Below are 27,955 nucleotides of genomic sequence, written 5' to 3'. Positions count from 1 at the left end.
GCCAAAAGGGCTTCCTTATTTCTAAGAATCATTTCAATTCCTTTATCAGGAAATTGTTCAGTAACATAGACCAGAGCCACTCAGCACTCATCATGCCTCAGCACACTGGGAAGTTTTTAGGAATGGCGTATGACTGAACGGGCATGACTGAGGTGGACCAGTGAGATGGCAGGAGGGACTTTAAGAGGTCATTGGAGAAAAAGATTTATTGATTACAAAACGTAACTACTTCAAGAAATGTGAGGTCCAGAAGTGCCATAGTCATTTTACCCCCAGCCTGAAGGAGAACCCCACTAATGTCTGATCTAGTAAATGGGGATATTAATAAAACCACCTCATAGGGTGTGGGGAAGAATATATATCTTAGCATCTGACACTCAATAAATGGTAGTTTTATAATTATAAGTTAAGCCACAGTGAAAGCTTTATGGTTTTGAGGAAGGGTGAAAATTTAGTAGTCATATTTGACTTTAAGGATTTTAATCCTTACATTTAATACTTAATATAATAAGTCATGTTTCATGGTAGATTTGCTATGTTTGCTTCTTGTTTTATAAGAATCAGAGTCAGTAAATTGATCATTTCTCCAGATTTGGGGCAAGGCAAACAAATCGGGTGTGAAACTGATCACAATATAAAAACTTACTAACCTGCATCAACTGGAATTGATATCCAGCTCAGGTTTCGTACTTCACGGCACTTGGGAACCAAAAACAAAAGCAGACTTAACGTGAAATCAGATTAAATAAGAACTTAGGCCCGTTTCTGATTGCGAAGTTTCTACTTTCAGTTCCATAAATCGCCTAGATCTGAAGCAATCAGAGTAACTAAGGCTAATATATGGAACTTCTCTCAATTGTCAGTGGCATCCAAGAATAAGGTATTCGATGGCAGAATTCACTCCAGGGCAGAAACTGAAAGAGCTGGAGGAACACATTTCGTGAACTTCAGCAAAGGAAACGTGCATATTCCTGCCATGATTCGGCAATTGAGTTTGTTTCCTGTCACAAAAAGACAGATATTGGAGGAGAAGGAGCAAAGTGCTAATGTATCCTGCTTTAAACTGTGGCATGAGTTTACTTACAGTTCATTATCTCGGCCCTGAAGAATGCTGTTCCAACATTGAACTTATGTATTTTTCAAGTTTGTAATGGGAATAACAAGATAAGAAGAACAATACTCTCTTACATTTAAACAATTGTTTTTCAGTTTTTAAGTTTATTATTTTTTTTTTTTGTTTGGAGACAGAGAGACAGAGAGAAAGAGGGGCAGAGAGAGACAGACAGAGAGAGAATCTCAAGCAGGCTCCACATTGTTAGTGCAGAGCCTGATGTAGGGCTTGAACCCACAAACTGTGAGATCATGACTGGTGCCCAAACCAAGGGTCAGATGCGTAACCAACCAAGTCAACCAGGTGCCCCCCAAAATTGTTTTTCATTTTTCTAGCATCATTTTTAAATCACTTTTTACAGCCCTAGTAGTGGCAGGAGTAGGAATAAAGGAAAGGATTGTGATTTTTATTATTAATTGCGAGTACTGTTAGCAATTGCTATAAAATCTGGTGTTAAACGTGTTTTTCATGAAATGTTTTTCATTTAATTTCGTGTATTTTATTCATTTCATGTGTTGGAGGGGAACGTGCCCATTACTGCCACAAGCCAACTCAAGTCATTGACAGATAAGAAGATGGGGTGGTAAGGGTGGAGAGTCCAAAATGTAGAAAAGAAGTCAGATATAGAAAAAGCAAAGAAAGAAAGGTCAGGGTCAACCAGCAAGCCAGAAGCACAAGTAACTGCTCTCAGGTGTGTTGGGGGTATAACTGCTGGCCGAGCCCCAACTCTGCCCCAAACGCCCAGTGCTGCTTGCGCTGATGAATACTGATAAATTCAATATACTGTGCAGAGAGTGACTGTCTTTTTTATCTTGTCAAAATGCAACTATAAAAGGGCAGTTATAGAGAGAGCCCCCCTCCCCCGCCCAAAGAAGGAAATCCCTGAACTCACCTCCACAGCATCAAGCCCTACGAACCTTCCGGTAACTCTCAGCCTATTCTTGTTTACTTAGCCATGAAATGAGGCAGAAACAAAAAGCTGAGCAAAGCTTGCACCAGTGGTATCGCGTAGAGAGCCGCAGTCTGTGTAGGATGACCCCTAGCCACCCTCAATCCCTCCTGCCCGACAACTGCTCATGCTGGCTTTAGAGTCATTATCTTCAAAGTGGGATCCTGCACCGGCTTGCTTATTAAATATGCAGATTCCCGGATTCTGACCGGCTGGGCATGGCCCTCACTTGCCGGTACTTTTGACGAGCACTTCAATTAACGTGTGAAATAAAGTTTTTTCTAAGTCCTTCTTCCGTTTAACTACCCTTCCCAAATCTGCTCTTCGGTGGCTGTCAATCTATCTTTGCAGAGGTGTTAAAAATAACCACGGCGTTCACAGATATTATTTAAAGGAGTAACTCCTGCCAGGAACTTTGCATTTTTTTTAAAGGGTGTTTTCATTTTTTAAGCGATCTCCAAGAAGGCAAAATGTCTTTTGTTTTTGTTTTTGTCTTGATGAGAAGAAAGGAATTGTAATACTAATTTTTTTCAAGTTTATTTATTTATCTTTATGAGAGACAGAGAGAACAGAGACAGGCAGAGAGAGAGAGAGAGAGAGAGAGAGAGAGAGAGAGAATCCCAAGCAGAGAACATGGGGCTCGAACTCACAAACCGTGAGATCATGACCTGAGCTGAAACCAAGAGTCAGATGTTCAACTGACGGAACCATCCAGGCGCCCAGGAGCTGTCACACTAAAATGAAGCTAGCTTTTGAAATGTGATGTGAGATATGCAAATGCTCCAATGATAAGTCTAAGATAATAATTACAACCAAGAATCATGGAACACACATTTACTACTTGTCATGTTCATTGTAAGTAATATTGCCAATTCTTATTACAAGCCATAGGAGAGGTAACATCCCCTTTTTAATGACGAGAAAACTGAAGGTTGAGGTGGTGAAATGCCTGGTTCCAAGCCATACAGTTAACAGATGCCTAAATCAGAATTTTAATTTTCTGTGATTTTAGCCAAAGAACTCAGTCTCTTTCTATTAGATCCTACTTCTTTCTGCAAAACAGCGTTTCACAAAGTACACAGTAGATACCATCCTTAGAGAATTCCTGTGGCATCCATTTGGCTAAAGTTGCTGAGAACCCTAATTATTTTTTTGAATGATTAAAGCATTTTACATGTTTCGAGACATTTTTTTAATCAGATTTAGTGCTCCTCGGTTGAAAATGTGTTATTTTCATTAGTGCCCTGAGATTCTTTCCGCATCCAACTCTTTCCTGTTTGCTACTTTGGTCTCATTTCTATCACCTTTCAAAGAGCTGCCCGGCTGAGACTTATTATCATTATTATTTTTTTTTAGGTTGCTTTCATTGCTATGAATCAACTCCAAGGAAAGGTTATGGATTTTCAGAGATGTGCAGGACGTGTGGAGATTTATTTGTATGATTCTTACTTATTGACAGGAGAATGTATTCCCAGGGTTTATCAACGTGTTCTGTTAGTTTGACATTTAGTTGAAAGTATTTGCTACTCTGATTCTCGAGGAGCGCAATCTCTTTCCTACATTCCTCTCTCAGATATAACCGGAGAAGACCACCTACCTGCTACATCTAAACGCATTCATCCAACTAGTTCAGCTTGGGTTTGTTTTATTTTGTTTTTCTCCAGCGAGGATGCAAAGCTAAACATCTCAAACCCATCGGTCATGTTTGGGGATCTTAGACAGCAATTTTTTAAACTGAACATAACTTTTACTCAAAGACACGACCGGAAGGACTTTGTAGTCCTTTGGAAATGGTAAGTGTTCTTTAAGCAGTTACATGGAGAGAGGCCACCATTTTGCATTGTGCAAGGTAAGTCAATGCAGATATAAACCGTACATGATACTCGTCTTGGTACGTTCATTCTGTTTGCTGATCCTAGGCCTGCTCATCCTGAGATATAGTCCTCTTTTCTCCCCTATCCCCTATGCCCCTTTGGCTATGTGTGGCCTGTAGTAGACCCAGGCAGGACCCTGTGGGAGGTGAGGAGAGGGAAAAGCCATGTATTTCTCCCCCCCTTCTTCTTTGCCTCAGGCATGTCCACGGGCATTGGCTTGAAGCCTGTCACCAGCTCCTGCGGGAGATATCTGCCATGACTCCCGCTTCTACCCAGTGGCCTGGTCCCTGGCCTCAGGGACCACCATTTTCTCTGTCTCTCCAGCCTATGAGTGAGAGTGGCTTCCTGCTGTTGAAATCTCTTGGGTTACCTCACTGTCTCTTGTTTGGTTTTTCAAGCTCCTCCATCACCTGTATGACCAATTCCCTGAGAGTAAATATTTGAACTGGTTTTGCATTTCAGATTAAACCCTGACCTATCCACCTTTATGCGTATAACATTCATCATACCATTAATAACATGTTTAAGGTTCTTTTACTGCCCTGTAATAGTGACACCCTAGAGTACTGGGAACAGTGCAACAAACCCAACTGTTGTCACAATTCATGATTGAATATTTGCTATTCTGTATTTTCGAGTGAATAGAAGGAAATGTATTCTGCTGAAAGGATTTTTTAATTGCCATTTTAACCAGGCACTAGCCCTTTCTATTTCTACTTAAAGGAATTCTTTTGGAAGAAAATAACACACCAGGTGTCTTTTAGGTTTTTTGTTTGCTTTTTGATAGTGTTCAAAGTTACTAAATCATCTAGTGAAAGAATTCTATTCCAGGTACATGCCAAATAACAATTTTCTATGCAAATATCTTAAATATCTAAGCCAGTGCAAATATAAACACCCTATCAAGTGTTCTCATTACATCAACTTTATAAGATATGGACTAATTTATAAAACCGCTTCACCTACATTCAAAAAATTAACTAATAGTATATTTTGTGTTTGTACAAAGTGCAAAAGAGGGTCAAAATTACTTTTTCCACATGGCAGTCTGAATATAGGAAAGCTAACCCAGAGACCCCCACAGGTTGGCTGAACACTACTTTATTCAGCCAGGAGTGCTGCTGGGGGGAGAAACCAGTCCTAGCTCTGGTCCCACAGTGACACAGACGAAGCTGTTTTCCTCTAGACCCTGTTTCCTTTTATTCCTATTTGCACAACTAAACTATATTTATAGCTTCCATTGCAGATCGACGAGGTCATGTGTCTGAGTTCTGGCCAACAGAATGTGGAAGAAAGTGGTATCCTCCCCCTTCAGACTGGTTCTTAGAAACTTCCTGGTATGTTTCCATTTGTGTTTGATTTTCTTTCCTTTTGTCAAGGGGAAATAATATAATTGAAGAATCCGGGCTGGGTTCCTGAACGACTGTGTGGAGCAGAGGGCCCCACGTTTCCCAAAGGCTGGTATGCACTGGACTGTGATGTGTGGGCAAATTTGCTTTTGCTCTGATGAGTCCCTGAAATGTCAAGGTTAGAGTAGCAAGCGTTTACTTTGATTAGCACACAGATAAATTAAGCCCTGGCAGAACAAAACTTCAGAGATACACTATTAAGCTGAGATCTAAATTTTTTCCTTTTGGATTCTTTTTACTACCTCATCCATTTTTTCCTCTCTTTTTCCTTCTTCTGATTTCCCTATGTTCATTTAATATGGAAAATAGGCTCCGTCGAAATATAAATTAAGCAGGGCATACTGCCAAAGGCTTGTCTTATGGTGTGCCTTGAGGCTTTAACTTGTATTTTATTTTCCATAGCTATAGCAAAAAAAACCTAAAAAACAAAAAAACAAAACAAAAAAAAACCTTTTTGTTGGTCTTTTGAGGGGAGCAAATATCGGGGATTTGCCCCACCTTCTTGCCAAGCTGGACAAAAGACTGGCTCTATGTTTATAGCTGTTAGGTTTTTCTACAAGGGCCATCAATCTCCTTTCTTTTGCGAGAAAAAAGGCATGAAGGAACTCTTTTTATTAGGACCTTAAAAAAAAAAAAAAGATCAAGGGTTGGCAGGACCTGAGGACAGAATAGGAAAAAGAAATAGGCTCAGGATATTTGGAGATATTCTAAGACCACGGGCAGGATGAAGCAAATAGACCAAATGAAGTATGCAGGGGGGTCTCCACATAAGTGCTCAGGACCAGTGGATGGACTGCTATCAGGACCTATCTCATACTTTGCCCCATGCTTTCCGAATAGTTGACTAAACCTCATGTGAAATTCCACCTTGGATGTCCCAAGGCCACGACATATACTGTGTCCCAAAATTAGCCCCAGAATGACAAGCACTTAATTTTACAAACTTTGGTCCAGGAATGGTCGCTACCGTCTTGTATTTTTATAAGAACCTCAGGGAAAAGGCAGATGCTCTTGTTTTGTGTTTGTCTCAGCCTAGCCACAGTAGATGCCCTGACTAGGAATGCCTGCGGACACTCATTTGGGTCATACTACCTGTGGGAGTATGGTGAGTGCCCCCCTCCCCCAATCAAGAACTTTGAACAAGCAGTGTTTGTTACTCACAATTCCCAGAGACTACACAGCACACGTGGGCCACTCAGGGAAGTAATGGGGAGAGAGAGAGTGTGTGTGGACTTGGGGTTCTGCCTGTATTAGGATTGAGGGTGAGATGCCTAGGATTTTACAGGTTTACTCTTGATTGGTGAATGTAAAACCTAAGAGTGGGAATTAAGGCACGGGTCACTTACCTAGATTACCTGGGGCTTTCTAAAAGGGGAACTTCCTGGGTAGGCTGCCTGGCTCTTATCTAGGTGTCTGGCTGACAATGTGTTTATCTGAGATGGATGTCCTTGAGGTGGATGGCTCAGCAATCAAAAGCTTAATGTCAGGCACTTGCACAACAATCAAAAATGCTTGTCCTCAGGCACTTGACACTATAGCCCTTCATCTAATAGATGAAGAGTCTGAGAAGCAGCCTAAGCTAAATTCGCCAACACCACATGGGAAGCCAAAGCTTCATCTGGAATTTACAATCAGGCCATCTTGTATCATATGACTTCTATGTTTTATGTAACTTTCTCATTTTCCAAAACACTTTTCTTCTGTCCCAGCAAAGGAAAACAGAAAGAGAACAACTTTCTCTTTCTGTTTCCTCTTCCTTCCTTCCCTCCTTCCTTCTTCCTCCCTTCCTTCCTTCCTCCCTTCCTTCCTTCCTTCCTTCCTTCCTTCCTTCCTTCCTTCTTTCCTTCCTTTCTAAAAGTTCATGAATGACAGTTAAAATTCAGGATAATGGTATTTCATCCACCCCCTTTTTAATATAAAAATCAAATTTGATCTGCTGCTTGGCTCTGTATTTTTTACAGAAGCACCTAGGGCCCAATTCTTTTGTAAACAGTTGCATAAAACAAAAAGAGTACCATACTCCACTGTATATTAGTTCTTTGAACAACAATAAGACACAGGAAATAAAAGAAACCATAGAATACTTCTACAGCAAAATAAGCATTTGGCTCCATTATTAGAAATCAAAAGAACATGTTTTCAGTAAAATTCACTGAATAATAAAGGAAAACCATGAAAATACAAAAAAAAAAAAAAAAGAACAAAATGCTTAGCCTTGATTCTCTTACATACAAATATTTTAGTTACATATTTCTCTTATAAAAATAAAGTATGCTTATCTGTAGACAGTTTGGAAAAGGGCCAAGAATATAAAGAATAAAAGAAAAATCACCTAATATTCTAAGGATCATCGGTATTAACATATTGTTACATTTTCTCCTAATCATTTCTTGGCATATTAAACATATGTATAGTTATATATGTGTATTTAAGACATCCTATATTTAAAATAGTCCACGTTCCCTTTTTAAAAATGTAACGTCGTGTATTATTTGCCCCCATAATACTCAAAGTTCTTTTCAAGCATTATTATTAGTCATAAATGATATTGCCTAGTCACACTATGAGTATGTGCTTCATTATTTCCTTATTGAAAGGCATAAACTACCAAATTTTAGTACTACTAATATCATGCTACACCTATTTCCTGTTACTGGATTCTTAGTAAGTTTTTGCACTCTGATGAAGAGGACAGAAAGGTAGCGAGCAACCAATCAGAGTCAGAGCTAAATACGACTTTCACTGATTTTATGGAGGATGCACTAGTCAAGCACTCATTCATCCAAGTACTTTTTAAAATAACTACTCTTTTTTTGGGGGGGGGGCATGGTTCTACTTGGGATATGTCAGTAGAAAAAAATTATAAACAACCCTGGCTTCATGGAGCTTGGGGCCCAGTGTTCTCATTTATTAAGGTAGAGGAAAGAAGAATAGAAACAGTGTTTTGTGAGGGTTGTTTGTGTGTGTGTGTGTGGGGGGGGGGGTTGGGGGCAGAAAGCTGGCAAAGTTGAGTAAAATTCTGCTTTGAAGATGTTGGGTTTGTGGTGCCAGTGACATATGCAGGCAGAGATTCACTGAAGGAGAAGAGAAATGAGTCTGGGCTAAAGACGTTGACTTGGGACTCCTCAGCATGCAGGTGGAGTGGACACCAGGGGAGCAAATGTAATCACCCAGGGGAAAATGCTGACTGAGAATTACTGACAGTGTAGGACTTGACCCCTATGGAACACCAACATTTTAAAAAGAGGCATTTGCCAAAACAATGGAAAGAGAAAAGAAGGAAACTCCTAAAATTGTGTAGCCATGGAGCCAAGGGAAATGTATTGCCAGATAAAGGGAATAGACAATGCTAACCCTTCTGAGAAATCCACCAAAGTAAAGAGTGACAAGTACATGTTGCATTTGGAAACATGAAGTTCTTTACCAACACAGATTAGAAATACTACTCACACAGAGGCTACAAACGTTCTTAATCTCTTGTCTCTATGGTCCTTCATTTTAGATACTCCTTTCTGTGGCCACACCTCACAATTATGTTTTGATCTGTTACTGTGCCATTCCTGAAATCATAAAGTCAGACGTTACATTCTGTGCCCATAAACATCATTTCTCCAATCTCACGCATCAAATGCGTCCAACATACACAGCTACTTGACATTAGGCCTTTCAGCAAATATACTCCTTTTCTTTATATCCATTAGCCCTTTCCATTCCACAGTCCACATTCTCCCAAGAACCCGGCACAACTTTGACTTAGGAAAACACGAACATTTTGGAGACATTGATCCTGTGACAATGTGCCCCCACTTGGAAACAATGGAAATGTTAGACTCGACATAAAAACATGATGCATTCTGTTCTTACAATATTTTTGGGGGGGAGGCGCCTGGGTGGCTCAATCGGTTGGGCGTCTGACTTCGGCTCAGGTCACGATCTCGCGGTCGTGAGTTCGAGCCCCGCGTCGGGCTCTGGGCTGATGGCTTGGAGCCTGGAGCCTGCTTCCGATTCTGTGTCTCCCTCTCTCCCTGCCCCTCCTCCGTTCATGCTCTGTCTCTCTCTGTCTCAAAAATAAATAAACATTAAAAAAAATTTTTTTTAAATATTTTTTTTAAACAAGTGAGAGACGACATCTAGCAAATCTCCTTAATTATAAAACGCATCAAGAGGTGTATCTGTGGTTCCACAGTTGAAGGTATAACTGAGTTTCCATGAAAATTGCTCAACCCTTTTGAGATATCCATTTTAAAAAGCCCACCTACTTGCCTGAAATTGCTACTTATTCAATTTAAAAATCCATTTAAAAATCTTCTAGAGAGAGATAAGATCTGAATCTATGGAGAGAAGAATGATTAGGCTGGATGGCTGTTGTCTTTAATTTCTCCCACATTTTGAGATAGGGATTTAAGTGTGAGTGGTTTATGGGTGTGACACTAGGAAACAACAATTGAGGGAAATAGGGTTGGGGGGGACAGTGAGACAGAGAAATAGAGGCAGCCAATAAATGGTGTGCTATTAGACCAATTAACCTATTATCTGGAGTTTCGTCCTACTGGGAATTCAGGGATTCAATGTAGAACATGTGAGTCAGAGTTACCCCACCTCTCCCTTGCCCCCAGGAAGGAGCTGGAGTATTTATATTTGCTAATAATCCTCAGTTAGCAGTGCCCCATTGGTGGTGATGGAGGGGTGGGTAGGGGAGGAAGGAGAGGAGAGACAGAAAAGGCTTCAAGAACAGCAGACATCATACATGACGATGCAAAGGCAGCCTTTGCTCCAGCCTATCCAAAGATGCGCTCTGGTAGCTCTAACATTTTATCTCCAAGGTATAGGACTCTATAAAATTGTATGGGCTCCTATTTTAGGAAAGGGTTTTGTTTAAAAATTGTTATTTGAATTTGAAAAGTTCTAGATGAATGATATTCAAATTGTTCCCAGTTATGTTAATCAGCATACTCCTTTTCTGCTGAATTTGATTCAAATAAACCAACATGGGGACTGTGGGTTCCGTGTAATGATATAACCCAGTAGAAAGAGATGCACCCACATGCAGATGGTTAAATAAGACCTAACATGAGAGTTGGATCTTGTTCTCCTCATTTTGTTCTCTTTACCTCTCCTTTAACAACATAGGGTAGCTTTATTTTAGCATAAAAACCCCTACATTCCAATAACTTAACATATCAAAGGGTTATTTTTCAACCACACCATGCCCATTATGGACATGAATCTCTGCTCCATATAGTTATTTGTGGACCCACACTGATAAGGGGTCCATAATCTCATAGCTGCACCGTGTGCAAGAGGCAGCCTTTTTAATCGCAGTAGCAAGGGAAGGGAGTAGGGAGAACCACACATGTGTTTCCTTTGTTTCAACTCAGAGGAGACAAATTATTTTTGCCCGCATTGGCCAGAACTATTCACAATGCAGCGCCTAACTCACGGCACTGAGGAATGTGAGGGGGCAAAGAGAATATGTGATGATCATTATTATTTTTGGCACACCTACCAAATAGAGGAGACCTTGACGATCATCCACAGGGGCTTTCTAAATGAGCACTTCAGAATTCTGGTGCTCCCAGCATCCGCTAGGAACTCTTAAGAGTAGAACAGTCATTCTCTCCCCATCCCATGTTAATCAAAACAGCTCTTTCTTCAGTATTTTCTCCATATTGATGTTCCTCACAAGAATTTGTTTGAAGAAAGGATTCTGTAGCTTTAAAAAAAGGTTGGAGTACAGCAAATATGGCCCTACTTTTTCCTTTTTAAGATAAGAAAAACTGAAACCCACTGATACAGAGTTTTTAAGGTCATGCAGCTGGTTGGAAGACCTTGACCCAGAAGCTTGCTAGGACACCGTCCGCTTTGACATTATGCCCCAATAGACTCCTCACTGTTGGGAAAACCTTTTCTCTAAGATGTTTGTCAGGAGTATCAGGAAAAACGTAAGAAGTGATTTGAGAAAAGAAAAATGAAAGAAGAAAAGAAATCAGGAGAGAGGCAGATGGGGGGAAAGACAGTTTTGGCAAAGTGAAAAAGGGATAAAGTGAGAGACCCAGAGAGAGAGAGAGGTGCATGAGGTGTGAAGAGGCTGGGAGCCCAAATGAGAGAGCCACTCAGTCTAGACTCCAGATGTGAGTACACGGCTTCAGTAAGTTCAGTACCGGACTGTGCAAATACTTCTGCCAGATGTCATGGCTGAGCTACAAATCCTTGGATGCGTGACAGAATTGGCTGTTGTTCTGTTCAATGTTTTGCTTCTTTGTGTGTGACTGGTCATTCTGCTGGCTGCTCTAAGGTTGTAACACCAGATAATGGCTTCAATCCTAAAGTTAGCATTTTGGCTGTCTTCAAAGAAGTGAAGCAGAGCCCTGGAGCCCTGTTGAACGTCCAGAGGCAGATTGGTGAACTTGGACCAGCATGTATGGTCACGTTCCCACATGGGGATCCATCTAACCCCAAGAAAGGCAAAAACTGTGGAGAGACAGAGTGAATAAAATAGAAAGAAGCTACTGCTTGTCGGCAGAGGACCTCGGGTAAATTGCCTTATCTTTCTGGGACTCCGTTTCCTCAGAAGGATTTAATTAAATGGTCTCTAGTTTCCATTTGAACATTGACAATTCATAATCTTATAAAATGGCACCACAAAGAGGGATAAACAAGAAAGCCGTGTCCCTTCCGAGCTGATATGATAGAACATCCAAAAGCGAAACGCTCTGCTTTGTTAAATAAACAAGGTAAAAACTTGCATTTGCTTTCTTCGAGTAAGCAACTTGTAGAATCTGGTGATGAGTTTAACATGTGAGAAGTAAGACGGAGCGGCTCTACGGGCAGAGACTAGTTCTGCAGAAAGTAAAGTATTAAAGGGCCGGCCCTATGCAACAATTGAGAAGTCAACAGAATTTGTGTTTCTGATTCTGCCAACACTGTTCCATTCTTTAAACCAGTGTGTGGCTTCTGCTGCATGCCACGGCCTAGGGATTTGATGGCAGGGGAGACAGCTTGGTCTTGACCCTCATAAGGCCTGTGATACAATGGTGGTCATAGGCAATTAAGCTGAGCTACAGTGCAGTGCCATGGGGACAATTACAGGGGGGCAGATATGGAGGATGGGGCGAGATAGGCATGCAGACCAGGCGAGGAAGAGCCGGGATCAGTGGAAGAAGTGCATTTAAAGCTGAGCCCTGTCAGAAAGGTAAGGAATAGTCAAGGAGGTGGAGAAGAATGGTTCAAGGCAAACACTGAGACACGTTCAGGAAACTGAAAGTAATGCATTATGACTCTGCCACTGTTGCCTGTGTGCACCTGACCGCACTGCTGAATCTTCCTGAGCCTCAACTCTCCCATCCACAAAATGGAACAGTAACAGGATGCACAGATATATAGATACACACACACACACACACACACACACACACACACACACACTGTCTACATATATACACACTTTCTACACATATATATACACTTTCTATATATATAAATACACACACACACACACACACACACACACACACACACACTTTCTACAGAGCTTACCCCACAAGTGGTGCCCAAAAGATGATAGCAAATCACAATACACAGTATGGGATTTGGAAAGGACAACAAAGGAATCAACATTTTGCCTAAGTTTCTAAGTTTGGGGATTGGTTAAATGGTGTTGCCACTCACTCATTTAAGGAATATCGGAAGAGAAGGCAGATGGGGGCAAGGGTAATGAGACAGTAGATTCAAGGAGAAAGATCTGGGCTGAGATGCACGCTCAACTTAACACACGTCTGATACAAAAATAATGCCCCCGTTCCACTTTTCATTGTCTCATGTTGTCCTTCTGGAAAAACTCCTTTTCTTTAATCTATGTTGCTCTCTCCCATACATGTCAACTCCTAAATTATTAGCTGCTCAGAACTATATTTTAATAGTGAGAAATTGAAGATGTTAAGAACCCTGACATTCTTTCATGACCCTAAGAAGCCGGGTACCAGGACAGTGTGAAATCTGAGGATCACCTGGGGGTGAGCTCTTTGGCTGAGCTGGACAGGCTACACAGACAGCCAAAGTCTCCAGCAGTATTTTCTGAAAAGAAAATGGTGGTGGGTTAATAGGAGGCAGCAGACATATTTGCTGAAGTGAATACCTAAGATTTCCCTGACATTTCTTCCTACCCAATAAATCAAATTAGCTACAAAACATCATCAGTGTAGCAAACCCGCCCCGCCCCTTCTTTTCTGTTTTTCATTTCAAATTAATACCAGATGAAACAATTAATGCCTTTCAGAGCATTTTCCAGATCAAAAACACACACTACTCACATGACAAAATTGGCATTTAAGGAGGAAAAAAAACAACTTTACTTCATGCAAAACTTAACTGAAAAATTCAAAGGCTGCCAACTGGGCAGGAAATTAAGGTGAGGTCTCTGAAAAGTCTCTCTACTCATCAATAGTAGGGAACAGCAGGAGGCTTGGCTGCAGTTTCCTAGATGTTTCCAACGTGAAGTTCTTGTTTAGTGAGGCTACAAGCTGTCCCAGATAGTACCTCTTTCCCCCTCACCGAGTATAAAATTCTATCAAGCCTCTACTCCAGAATTAAATTCTCCTCTTAGTAGACCTTCTTTTCTGCTGTTTCCTATGACCTCATACTTTCTGGAACAGCAATTTCTGGTTTACAATCCACTTTCATTTAGCCCCTGAGCTCTGCGTTCAGTGCTGAGTAAGCAGAAGCTGGAGAGAGCTCAGATTCAGAGCGAAGGTTTTTTTGTTTGTTTGTTTTTATTTTTTGCTTTTCCCTCAAAAAGAGATAGGGATGAAGGGGTGTGAGACCCTTGGAAGAGTATTTAATAAGTGTTTATTCATCCTAACTGTGATATGTAACCAGAACTCTAAGCCAATGCCCACTGCTCACAACCGAACCCTGATATTGAGGACACAACTGCTTTTCTTGCTTTCAAAAACACAAGATTTTGTGTGGACCGTATATCCCAGCTCTATGTTTAATACCCGTTTGAAATTGGGCAAATCTTTACCAGTACTTTGAAATTCAATTCTCCCCCCTAAAAGAAAATGGAGAGCCAGATTTTCTCGCTGTGCTCCGCTATCATTCATGCCTCCATTTCAGAAATTCTCTCTTTTAACTGCAGTGATTAATTTCATGTCACTTAGATCATGGGCTGTACCTTAGTCACCTCTGTATTCCCAGGATTTGGAGCATTGCATGTTGTAGACGGTCTGTGAGGTTCTATAATTTTAGAATGAAAAATGTTCCTGCATCGCAATATTGTCGAGTACATTAAGAGCAAGCCTTACAGTTACCTGAGCTGAAATGTGCACCTGCCTTGTCCTTCAGTCCCTCAGAAATATAGGATGTAACAAAATGATGCTCAACACACAAAAGGGAATCCTCATGCTGTTAAAATGAATAAGGAAGTCAAAGCCAGAATTTCTAGCTTGGCTAATACTAAGGAGGCCTAAGGGACACTGGATGAGAATATATATCAAACTGCCTGCTAAAAGGGTTATAATGCCCCTTTGGAGAAAGTAGATGTGGTCTTCTAGGGAAAAAAAAGTATTGGGAGAATTTACCATCCACACCCCTTTGCTGTAAAAACTATAGAAGAATGGGCATCTGCAGGAGAGGAATCCAAACCAAAGGAGGAAACAAAAGTTCAAGAATCAAAAGCGATCGGGAGGCACAGTGAGGAAAGAAACTGATAGTAAAAGTAAGGAAAGATTAGTTCTAAACAGCCATAATAATTCAGATAAATGACTTCAGTGGGGTTTGTGAGCAAGGTGCAAATAAAGCACAAAAAGGAAACTAAAAAGAAAATGCAAAGTTGAAAGAACTTAATATCATTAGTTTTGTGGGTCTATAGTAGAGAAATTGTTTAACTCTAGACATTATTGAATTAAGAATGCCATAAGAAAATAGAAATAAAATTAATAGATCTGTACGTTCTAACCCAGTATAAAAAGAGAAAAAAGGAAGGAAGGAAGGTAGGAAGGAAGGAAAGAAGGAAGGAAGGAGAAAGAAAGAAAGAAAGAAAGAAAGAAAGAAAGAAGAAAGAAAGAGAAAAGAAAGGAAGAGGTAAGGAAGGAAGTAAGGAGGAAGGAAAGAAGGAAGGAAGGAGAAAGAAAGAAAAAGAAAGAAAGAAAGAAGAAAGAAAGAAGAAAGAAAGAAGAAAGAAAGAGAAAAGAAAGGAAGAGGTAAGGAAGGAAGTGAGGAAGGAAAGAAGGAAGGAAGGAAGAGGAAAGAAAGAAAAAGAAAGGAAGAAAGGAAGGAAGGAAGGAAGGAAGGAAGGGAAAAGTTTCTATCAATTCAATTAAATCAGGAAAAGAGAAGCCCATAGCAAAGAAAAAACATAGCTACAGGAAACAAAAGATTACAGGGGCGCTTGGGTGGCTCAGTCAGTTGAGCACCTAACTCTTGATTTCAGCTCAGGTCATGATCTCACGGTTCGTGAGTTCAAGCCACACATAAGGTTCTCTGCTGTCAGCACGGAGTCTGTTTTGGAGCTTCTGTTCCCCTCTCACTCTGACCCTCCCCCACTTGTGTTCTCTCTCTCTCTCTCTCTCTCTCTCAAAAACAAATAAACATTGTTAAAAAAAGATTTCAAATGTATTAATAATCTCAATAAAAGTAAATAGATTTAAATTGCTGTTTATTTTCTGTCAGTGACCAAAATACAGAATTGAATCCAGCTACATGCTGTTTATGAGATACTTAAAATGTAAGTACACAAAAGTTTTGAACGTTAAAGGCTAAAAAATATATCTGAGAAAATATCGTTAAAAATAAACTTGTTTAACCATGTTAACAGCAGATAAATGAGAATTCCAGGCAAAACTTATTAAGGACAAAGAAAGTTATTATAATAATAGAGGAAACGTTTGCAAGACTTACACAGCAATGCTAAATCCTTTTGGCAGGTAGCATCTTCACTTTTGTTACATAATTATATTGTATATAACTATATAGACAGAATCACAATAAGGAACTGAAAAATGAAAAGTTAAAACTGTTGACCAAACTCACAAAAACCAGATCGCCAAGCACATAAAACTTTGAAATTCTTAGAAAAACATTTAAAAAATTCAGAACACATAAGATTTGAACAAAAAAATAACAAGCTAGATCTAATGGACATATTGAACTCTGTAATCAACAATTAGGGACTATACAATCTTATCCCCCACAAAATGAACATTAAAAAAAATTTTAATGTTTACATAGTTTTGAGAGAGAGAGAGAGAGAGCAAGTGGGGGAGAAGCAGACACAGAGAGGGAGACACAGAATCCAAAGCAGCCTCCAGGCTCCAAGCTGTAGGCACAGAGCCCGATGCAGGGCTCGAACTCACCAACCACAAGATCATGACCTGAACCCAAATCAGATGCTTAACCAACTGAGCCACCCAGGCGCCCCGAATATGTTTTTAATTGGCCATCTGCTAGGTCACAAAAGAAATAACAACAACAAAAATTTACATGAGATCATGCTTTCTGATTTGAAAGCAGGAAAATTGGTATGCAGTTATAAAAGATAGCCATACATTTACAGATCTGAAAATTTAGAAATTCATTTGTAAATTATCCTTGGGTCAAAGGAGCGGTTATAGAACCTGCAGAGTACAGTAAAACTTTGGTTTGTCAGCATAATTCCTTCTGGAAACATGCTTGTAATCCAAAGCACTTGTATATCAAAGCGAATTTCAAGAACGATTGGCTCAGTTGTGATCATGTGATGTTCGGCATCACGTATGACTCGTATTGGAAGACATTGCTCGTTTATCAAGTTAAAATTTTTTTAGAGATGTTTACTCATCTTGCGGAACACTCAGAGAACAAGTTACTTGCAGTCCAAGGCTTTAGTGTATTTAGTACTGAAACAATGAAATAGCACATAGCAAAGCTTTGTAATGTTGGTAAAATACTTTGGGCATGTAAATTTATGACTGACCTGTATAGATTTATGTAAATGATTTCCAGTGCCCTCTGGCTTCCTAAGGGATCCACAGCAGGGGATCGGACCAAGTTTGGGAATTGATGTTAGGGGATTCATTCTCCTGCATTTAGCCAAGAGGTAGGCTGGCTGGCCTTGTCCCACAACAGTTTACTGCTCCTGTCGAAGGACTGGACTCTGCTTCACTCTCTGGGCTTCTGGGTTCCAGTAGGCACTCCCTCCCCTCATCTCTTAGGGCCTGCGGGTTAACTACCAGCTGCTATCGGCCTTCGGTTACTTTGCTGTCTCTTGTGGTTCCCTCTATCCACATCTTTGTAAACAGTCCTGTTGTAAATAAACCCTCCTCAAATTATACTGTTTGGAGAGTGCCATCTGTTTCCTGTTGGGACCATGACTGAATCAGTGATACGGATATAATTTAAAAGACCTGCACACTCTCAGAGAAAGAGTGGGGGAGTGGAGGAAGGGAAGAAATGGCACGGCTTTTTTGGTAGAACTATCACGTGGGCATTGGTGTGGCTGGGTCTGGGAGATGCTGCCGTTTCTTTCCCAGGGCACAGTATGGATTCTTCAGGAACTCCTGCCCCTGGGTATCTCACCTGTAGCTTCCGTGGCCTGGCATCTCTCCTGCTGGCCATGCGTTGGCCACCATTGACTTGCCACTCAGATGCCGTACTTCCGGCAGGCGGGTAGCACCCCTTTCCCTCAGGTGAATAGTGGCAATACAGAGAGGAAATGTAATTGGATGGGTGAAAAGCTAGCATTTTAACTGAGGGTGTAAGATTGTATTTCTATATTAAAAAAAAGATCTTTGGGGCGCCTGGGTGGCGCAGTCGGTTAAGCGTCCGACTTCAGCCAGGGCACGATCTCGCGGTCCGTGAGTTCGAGCCCCACGTCGGGCTCTGGGCTGATGGCTCAGAGCCTGGAGCCTGTTTCCGATTCTGTGTCTCCCTGTCTCTCTGCCCCTCCCCCGTTCATGCTCTGTCTCTCTCTGTCCCAAAAATAAATAAACGTTGAAAAAAAAAATTAAAAAAAAAAAAAAGATCTTTGTCAATGTCACTAAATATTAGCATCAATATTAATACGTGATGAAGATGAATGGGGGGGGGGTCCAGTGATGTCACATCATTTTCTGTGTGTTTGAAAATATATCCTACTTAGGAAAACAATAATGTTTAAAAAGACTAAGGTGACGAGGAGCCGGCACAGCCATGAGATTTCAGATTCCAGTGCCTTCTGCCCACTGCATCCCAAAGGTCCCACACCAGTTTGCCAAATGAGATGTTTCCTAGTTCCCTGGTATGGGGTCAAGGTTGGGAAGGGAGGAGAGGAAGATGCGAAAGAGTTACGTGATTTCTTAAAGAGTTCGGGCCCCAGATTTGGTCACTCTCCAATCCCATAAGCAGGCCCTTTGCTTGGCTGTTTTCTCTTCTCTGATTTCTTTTCCCTTAATCGGGTCTTCACCCCAGCAGCCACTGCTTCTCTTTGGGGAAACTTCAGCCCCTCTTTATTTCCTTATCTCTGCAAAACCACACTCCACTTCTCTGTAATTTAGGAAATCTATGAGCAGCGGGAGGTATACAGTTTGCCTTGCGGTCCTGGTAACAGGGTAACAGGACAGAGAAGGTTCACTGGGAATGTTTGAAGGTTGAATAAAAGGCCCCTATCAGGATTGAAACAAGAGCTTGGAAGCACTTTATATAATTAGCTCTAAGATTCTTCTGCATTAAAGAGACTGTCATGAACTTGAATCATACTTTTAAACTCGGCCTGTTCCATCAGCAGACTCCAAGATTTTCCCTTAACTATCAGCCAGGATATGTTTATTTGTATGTATTTGTATAAGATGATAGGGCATCTAGAAAAATAGAATGTCAAAGCACCGTCTTTCAATTTAGAGATAAAAAAATTGAAGTTTTACTGGTTGTTAGTGTCAGGCCAGATTTGAAGCCAGGCTTTTCTCTGACTGCAGGTCTGGTGCTTTTTCCAATTGTTGGTTAAGATGTGTGGATACTTATAAGAGCACAACAGGATTTTTTCAGTTAATAAGTATAATATAATACTCTTTTAGCTTAAAACCTGCTTAGAATCTGCTTACTCTTACAAAGCTTGGGAGTATTTCAGCATCATATAGTACTTCTGATTTACGTATGTTGGGCTTTACATTGGAAGAGCACAAAAACATGTCAACTAATAAGTATCTTCAGATGCTAAAGCTCTGATAACAGAAAATACAAAAAGCAACTGATAAATGGATGGGTTAAAATGTCCCCCAATGACAATCGGCATACAAATGAGTAATTGCATTTCTAGATAGCTGGATAGACAGACAAAATTACACGGGGCATGAATGTTGCCTTCACATTGATAGCTAGGTCCACGGAACAGTTGCCCAGGGCTTTAGTAGAGAGGCTGACCTTAGAATTCCCAGGGAATATGGACACTGCCTGGGGAAGAGTGGTTGATTCTGGTTGATTCTGTATAATGAATTCTCAGGCTGAGAAGTATGTGACAAAGACTTTCCCCACTCTGTACAACAAGGCCACCCATGGGCTTTGGCAGACTCTATTTGAAGTTTTTTTTTTTTGAAAAATAAAGCCCTGGTACTACATCTGAAATGTAACAGGGCCAAGCTTTGCATGGATTTTTCCCCTTCCGAATGAAACCCCTGCCCGGCTGCTTTTATTTCTCCTTCTACATTTATTTTTGTTATATTGTATTGCTTCAAATCATTTCAAATGTTGTTAATGCAATATATCTTAGAAAAAATAGTTGTGAATTCATAAGCAATCCCTATGGCATGTCCTTGGCATCGGCTATAAAATTCCAAAGTACCTAATTTATTTGATTGATTGATTTTTCAATGTTTTAAAGGGTACCAAGCCCAACAGCATATAATTTTTCTCTTACTAAATGGAATATGAATGAATAAAAGATAATTGCATTTTTTTGTATTCAGCCTGTTGTCTTGTGAAGTTTTTGGTTTTTTTTTTTTGTTTCTTCTTTCCTACAGTTCCGAAGTGAATGAGAAAGATCCTTTCTCTATTTATAGCAATAACAGCTCACCCAGCCATTCCTCAACAAGGTTCATTTGCAGGCCCAGCCCAGAACTCGACTCCCATGTGTTACCTCACCAAGATGCTGCAAATGACCCCTGACGCCAGTGAACACAGATTAGGGAGAGACTAGGGCTTACACGGAGCTTTCCTGTTTGGCGGGAAGAAAAGCCTTCCTCTATTATTTCCTAGTTGAAAGATGCATCTCCATTGTCTTAGAGTTTGTAGACTTAAGCACAATTCAAAGAGATTAGGTTTTATTTTCCCAAGGAAGCAGGTGGATACAGCCTACAACTTCGATGATGGCCTATATAGCATGACCTTGAAGAGGCAACTCTTTTCTTATCTCCACTTGTCTCACTTCCATCTGGCTTCAACTTGGTTAACATTATGGGGTTGGCCACAAGAACTGCAATCCTTATCTTACTGACCACAGCACTTGCTGTTTGTAATTCCAGCAAAAGAGCCTCAGGTGATTATGGAGGGGACAGAAGGCTGAAGGACAGGACAGAGTATTGTTAAAAACCTGTTTCCCTAACATCTCCACTGTCAGCTGCTTACCACGCACAATGCAGTTCCTTCCACAGCTCTGGATATCCATTACCTTAGAAGAAAGTCGGACGGTGGAGTTGAATTTAAGAGCACTTTCTAGAGATGATAATAAACTCGTCTTTCATCTTTGAAACCTGGAAAGAACTTCAACCAGTTATTTGAAATTTTTAGTGAGTTAGTCTGTCTTGGAGGGGAATGGCATGAGTGAAGTAATTCTCTCTCAAAATCCATTTCAGGTTTCCTATATGATTATAAGTACCCTCTTAAATTTAGTTTGTCACACAGGCAAAATCACACCAAAATGTGAATTTTTCTTTCCAAGAATAATAAATTGGTTTGTTTTCATTTCTCTAAACTTAATAGAAAAGCACACTAGGGTGAGGTTAAGGGAAATGGTCCTGTTATTTTGTTTTTGCCATAGGCCTTTGTAAAGTTCCAGAAGGAAAATTAATCAATGATGAAGTATGGACTGAGCAACGACCCTGTGCAACACTAGACAAGTAGTCTCCAACGTAATCTTCTGGGCTCTCAAGTTTTCTACAAGATTAATCTTCAAGGCCCAGCACCTCCCATGGGATCCTTATGCAGATTGACCAGTGACCTCCAGATCTGTGACAAGACTGTATTTTTGTGGTCTTCTCAAAGGACATTGTATCACAGCTGTGCGGGAAATACTGCTGCAAGAGGGCTTAGCAGTATAAGTTTGGGCCCAAACACTGGAAGCCAGGAGCACTTTGTCAGTGGTCACGTCAAAACAGCAAAAGCAGAGAATATCTGAGAAATCACCTGGCTAATGTGTTTATGTAGTGAGCTGGGCATAAGGTGCAGACATGTCCTAGATTAATGACCTCCTTGTAGTGTGCTCATTGTTCCCAGACATTTCATTTATACGTATCAGCACAATAAAGGATATTTCTGGGAGTGCCATTCTAAATTTCACCAGAAATCATTTTTTAATGGTTTGTTCCACCACCCACACACTTTATGTAGGAGTGAATGAATAGATTTTTTTCAGGTTAATTTCTAGTGTTGGGGTCAAAGACTTGTTGAGGAAAGAGATTTTATAATTAGAGTTCATGGTTTGCACCTGAAATAACCATGCAACTCTTTCTGTCTTTGTTGTATTTCAAAGAGTCAGGCACTGCAGACTAGAGAGGGGGACCCAATGCTATGATGGTGCCCTGAAAGCAGTAATGTAGGAATCCCTTACATCGACCCATTATGAAGGGATGACCCAGTGTCATCAAGCAAAAACCAAGGAAACAAATGCAGGAACTTGGCATAGAGGCATGACGCGAAAGAGTGTAGAGCCAATAATTACTACTTTCAATGCAAACATCGCACCGATGGGTCAACCCGACCTTGGCATTCTCACCAATACCCCAGAGGACGAGAGATTCATCCTGAGGAGATATTCTTAGCTATGACTTTCTTCCTCTTCCTAGGAAGTAGTAGCAACATCTGCTGGGAGGAAAGGAATGAAGTGGGAAGGGTCCAAAGTGACTGCAAGAAGGATGTCAAGGCTCCAGGGCCCTATATCTGTCTTGGAGAAATACCCAGACTCTGAGAATCTCTCTCCCATGGGAAAGGGGCACACCTCCCATTAGATGGGGTGAACTGTGGCATTAGACAAATTACCTCAGACAATTTATTCACATTATGTAATTCTGTATACATATTTTGTTCTATAAAAAATCTTCCCAAGGACACAAATTTAATATATCCAGAATGAGTAGGGAAGAGACCACAGATCTACACAAACAAATGAAGGACAAAAATCATATCATTAAAGAACTAACAAATAAATTAGAAACAGCAAGAGCCACAGCATACATCATTGATAATTACAAAGAGAAAGGTTTTTGAGAAGTACAGTGAAGGCTCATGAAAAATGTAGACATTAGGCAACAGAGAAAAGCTAGTAGTGATGGAATACAGAGAAGAATGATCCTATGGATAGTAACTGGACCTCCATGAATTTAAAAACTCGGCAGATTGAGAAGAAAAGGTATTTAAAGGGATTACGAGAAAATTCCTTTCAGACAAAAAGCAAAACCAAGAACAACCTAAATTTGCAAAATTAAGAAAGCACACTTAAATCAAGACACATCTTGCTGCATTGGACTTGGATGCAAAATAGAGAATTTTTCTGTAATCCTGAGAGAAAAAGTGAGTAACCTTGAAGAAGAAAGAACAGACTTCTCTTCAACAATGCTCAGTGATGGGAATCCGATATTTGTCCTCAAAGTTCCGGATGGAGGAAATTGTGACCATGAAGCCCCAGCATGACCTAATTGAAATCTAAAGGCAAAAGGCAGAGTTGAACAATGTGAAAGAAATTCACGGATTATCACTACACACTACATGATCCAGTCCTGATGTGTTCGTTGTAACTTAAAAACAACAAAACAGGGGTGCCTGGGTGACTCAGCAGTTAAGCATCTGACTTCAGCTCAGGTCATGATCTCACAGTTCATGAGTTCGAGCCCCCGCATCCGGCTCTCTACGGTCAGCGCAGAATCTGGAGCCTGCTTCAGATCCTCTGTCTCCCTTCTCTCTCTGCTCCCCCCTCTCAAAAATAAATAAACATTAAAAAAGCTTAAAAACAATGAAACAAAACAAAATAAAACCCACCCATATGATGACAAAAGTTCAACGAATTGTGAAATTACTGAAAATAAAGAATCAAAGAAGCTAGACGGACTTAGAGGGTGTGTGCAAACTAGTTTGCAGTTTATTGTTATAAAGTAGAATGTAAACAAATGAAACCTTGAGAATATGAAACAATTAACAAGATCAGGAGGAGAAAGGGGGGCAGACAGAGAAAGTGGCAGGAGCATCAGTGCTCTTATCTTCATAGTGGGGAGTCAATCTACTATGTCCAGTGAAAATATGGCTAAAAACAATACTGATGCTTGTTTTCTCAGTTTTTCATAGATTATTTTCTTAACCTTAAAATGATTTTTAGACATTGATAAATCTGTTAATAGATAATAAAGCAGAATTTCAGCTTTCCTTTTGTCTTCCTTCAATTTTTCTTCTATAATTAAATTCAAGAAAAATTCAATGTAATACTTACTATATAATATTTTAAACAGCATAATAGCATGTTGACATCTTTCTCTTTGCTTCCTCAGGTGGGATTTACATATATTGAAATTCATCTTTTTTTTTAGAGAAACATTCCCTGGGTTTTGTCAAATGTCATGTAACAACTACCATAATCAACAAGTACATAAATATCTCTTTCGTGACAAAAATTTCCCGTAGGTCTTTCTGTGGTCACTCCTTGCTCGAATCCCCTCCCTCTCCTTCAGCAAATGCCTCTGGCCAACCACTGGTGAATTTCCAGCCCCTATAATTTTTTTCTTTTCCTGGATGCCATAGAAAAGGAGTCACAAAGGGGTACCTGGGTAGACCAGTTGGTTAAGCACCTACTCTTTGTTTCAGCTTAGCTCACAATCTTCCAGTTAGTGAGTTTGAGTCCTGCATTGGCTTCTGTGCTGACAGTGTGGAGGATTCTTGGGATTCTCTCTTTGTCCCTCTATCTCTGCTCATCCCCCACACCTTCTTGCTTGCCCTCTGTCTCTTTTTTCCTCTCTCTCAAAATAAATAAACTTTAAAATAAATAAATAAATAAATAAATAAATAAATAAATGGAATCATATTGTACATTTGAATCCGACTTTTATTTAGCACAATGCTTTTAAGATTTATCCAAGTTATTATGTGTATCTGTTACTTTTTTATTGCTGCATATTATTCTATCATAGGGCTATACCACCATTTGAGGGACTTTTCTGTGGTTTCCAGTTTTCTTTATAACTCTGAACATTAACATATAGGTTTCCTATAACATTTGTTTCTTTTCCTCTTGGATAAATACTTAAAAATATTTTTTCCTGGTCATATAGTAAGTGCATACTGTTCAACTTTATGAGAAATGACCATGCTGTTTCCCAAAGTAGTTATATCATTTTATGTCACAACAAACAACATCTGAGAATTCCAGTTGCTCTGTATTCTTATCAACACTTAGTACTGCTAATTTTTTAAAGACACGTTTATTGGTATTTAAGTGCTGAAAATTGAATTTTACAATGCAGTATGCTAATGAACATTTATCACTTAGAAATTAAGATCAATAGAAAAAATATTGGGAGGAAAGAGCCACGTAGCATTTGTATTTGATGCTTAATTGTTGACAAAGTCTTCCAGAAAAACTGATCTAAAAAGAAGCATTAATTACATTCATCTTTCTATTTATTCCTTATAGGAATTGTCTACATCAAAGCCATATGGAAAAACAGCAAACTCCAATCATCCCATGAATCTCACGCTTTACTAAAAACACAAATCTGCACGTAAGCTATAATGACAAGTAGAATATTCCTTTAATAATGTGAGTTATCTAGGGGCACCTGGGTGGCTCCGTTGGTTAAGCATCCTACTTCAGCTCAGGTCACAATATTGTGGTTTGTGAGTTCAAGCCCCATATTGGGCTCTATGCTGACAGCTAAGAACCTGGAGCCTGCTTCAGATTCTGTGCATCCCTCTCTCTCTTTCTGCCCCTCCCCTGCTCACACTCTGTCTCTCTCTGTCTCTCAAAAATAAAAATAAACATATAAAAATTAAAAAAAAACAATATGAGTTATCTAGAAGGATTTTCTAGAGAAACCATTAACATATCCATCAAATGTTGATTAGGAATCTTGGATATGGAAAGCATTATGTAGTCACTGATAGAAATATAAAGATGAATAAGTCAGTCTTTACTTCCAAGGGATATACAATATCTGTTACAGAAATAATGGGTCGTTGTAGCAAAACGGGGACAGTTCTGGGTTTAGCAGAATCCTAGTTGAGCACAAGGTAAAATAAAAATAATCCATTTTGAGGATTCGGGTGCGGTACTAGAACCAGTTCTGCTCAGTGTTATCATATTATATGATTTAAATAAGAGGCAAGCCTCTATACCTCAGAATATGCAGCTTGTTATGTTCCCACGATAGCCTTTCTACCTGAGGAAATCCTGCCAACAGGGTCCCTGAAAAGTGGAACAGAGGACAGGGTGTTGAGTCAAGAAACCCAAATTATAATTCATGTGGTTGAAAAAATGACATTTAAGCTGCTTTCCACTCCAAGATTCCTGATGTCACTGCAGTTAATACTGCTTCGTTTACCCAATCAGTTAGTTCTGCCTCCTGTCTGGGCCATTATTTTTGCCTCAAGCCAAGTAGTGGATTTTTTTCTTTTTTTTTTTTAAGGAGTAGAACTTTAAAAGTGTTGTGCATACAAAAGGGTGTTCCCGGGTTCTGAAAACACTTACTATATATATATTTTTTTTACATTCCGACTGAGACACTGAAATAAAGCTTTTAACAGACTTTCTTACTTGATCTTTATACCTGTAAAGAAGTATGAAATACATATACTATGAGACGTTATTATCCCTATTATAGAGCTGGTGGAATTGAGACCCAGATATACATACACATATATTTATAATGGAAGACGTGCCTATGCATATTTCTAACGAGACTTATCTCTTCACTAAGCGTCTCTGTCACAAGGACACAAATCTTTAACCAGGTTATGAAATTTGCTCTCAACTCCCAGACATATATATTTTCGATCAAAATGGTTTATATCATGACAGATGGTCTATCCTGGTACATTTAATAATCCAAGCCTTGCATTATACAGTAGATTATTTAATTTTATGTTCACTTGAGATAACATTTCATCATGGTGATCTCCCCACAGACTTGGAACAGATTGAGACTGAAGTAAAGTAGCACCTAATACCCCAGAAGTCCATAATCAGATACTTAGGACCCCAGAGATACGGCTCGGGCAGAATTCCACTCAGTGACACTCCAAGAGTTATCATCATGGACCGCGTTGATTCTGAGGCACTGAGCTCACACAGCAGGGAGGCAGTTAAAGAATATCTCTCTGCCTTTTGGCAAATTGTATAAAGCGCTTTTACCAGGAGGTTTGGAGACAGCAACAGCAGCAGTGAGCAAGGCGGTTGCATTTCTGAACGTAATCTGAATTATCATTACAGTAAAATAAAATTTACTAAATGGGCATTTAATGGTATTGGGGCAAGGCAAAGAAGCAGAGCTTTCATCAGGAGAAGCTAGGACAGCTGCAGCCCCTCACAAGAAGATCCCCTGTGAATTGTTGGCTTTTGTAACTTGTGACCTTGTGCTATTTATAAAAGAGTATTCCTCTAAGAGCCAAGATGTAAGGCATAAAACACCATTGAAGTATCATAGACTTTGGAGAGAGTGTAATGAACCTCTGAAATTAGAAAATGATACCAATTCTGATGGATGAGACGGAAGTTTTCCCAAAAAATTAACCTCAGCCTTCCCTTCAATGTACATACTGGGCATTAATTCTGGGAATTTATCTTTGGAATGCAATTTTTTTCCTCCTCGTATTGACTGAGTGCCAGAAGTGTCTGAGATGGATCATGTTGACATATTCAAAGAAAAAAATGATAACTCCTATATAATTGCACCTGCATTTTTTCCAAAGTTGTTTTTTTTTTTTTTTAATGTTTACTTATTTGAGAGAGAGGCCGGAGGGGTAGAGAGAGAGAGGGAGAGAGACAGAATCCTAAGCAGACTCCCCACTCAGCATGTCAGCATGGAGCAGGACGTGGGACTCGATCCACAACCGTGAGATCATGGCCTGAGCCGAAATCCAGAGTGGGATGCTTACCCGACTGAGCTACTGAGGCACCCCAGCCAGCACCTGCTACTTATTTGCCTGGCACTGGGCAAGCATCGTCTCAACACCCTGATGAGCCTGGCACTGAGCTCACCGGGGCAAGGATCTGAAACTTGGAGATATAGAGTAATTTGTGGAGCTGGGACATGTTCTCTAGTCATCTGATTCCAAGGTGCGTGTTTTCAACCACTGCACTGTCCTAATTTAAAACCAGGAGACAGTCTGTCATCTTCAGCTTTACTATTAGTTGTCCCTTGAAAAATTACTAAAATGTCAGAAGTCTAGCTTGGTAGTTGCTCTCCCAGTA

At 40.1% G+C, this 27,955-nt stretch overlaps 1 long non-coding RNA gene across 1 annotated transcript; it reads left to right on the top strand.

The window, feature by feature from the left end:
* The first annotated feature begins 2,712 nt into the window (after positions 1 to 2,712).
* On the top strand, positions 2,713 to 27,512 carry LOC123607981. The gene is made up of 3 exons (XR_006717023.1): positions 2,713 to 5,271; positions 25,181 to 25,268; positions 26,671 to 27,512. It is a non-coding gene; the product is annotated as an uncharacterized LOC123607981 (long non-coding RNA).
* The last annotated feature ends 443 nt before the right edge of the window (positions 27,513 to 27,955 follow it).

This window comes from Leopardus geoffroyi, chromosome B2 (assembly GCF_018350155.1).
Source record: "Leopardus geoffroyi isolate Oge1 chromosome B2, O.geoffroyi_Oge1_pat1.0, whole genome shotgun sequence".
Classification (NCBI taxonomy): Eukaryota; Metazoa; Chordata; class Mammalia; order Carnivora; family Felidae; genus Leopardus; species Leopardus geoffroyi.
The sequence above is the reverse complement of the archived record's forward strand: the minus strand, read 5'-3'. Positions and strand labels throughout refer to the sequence as shown.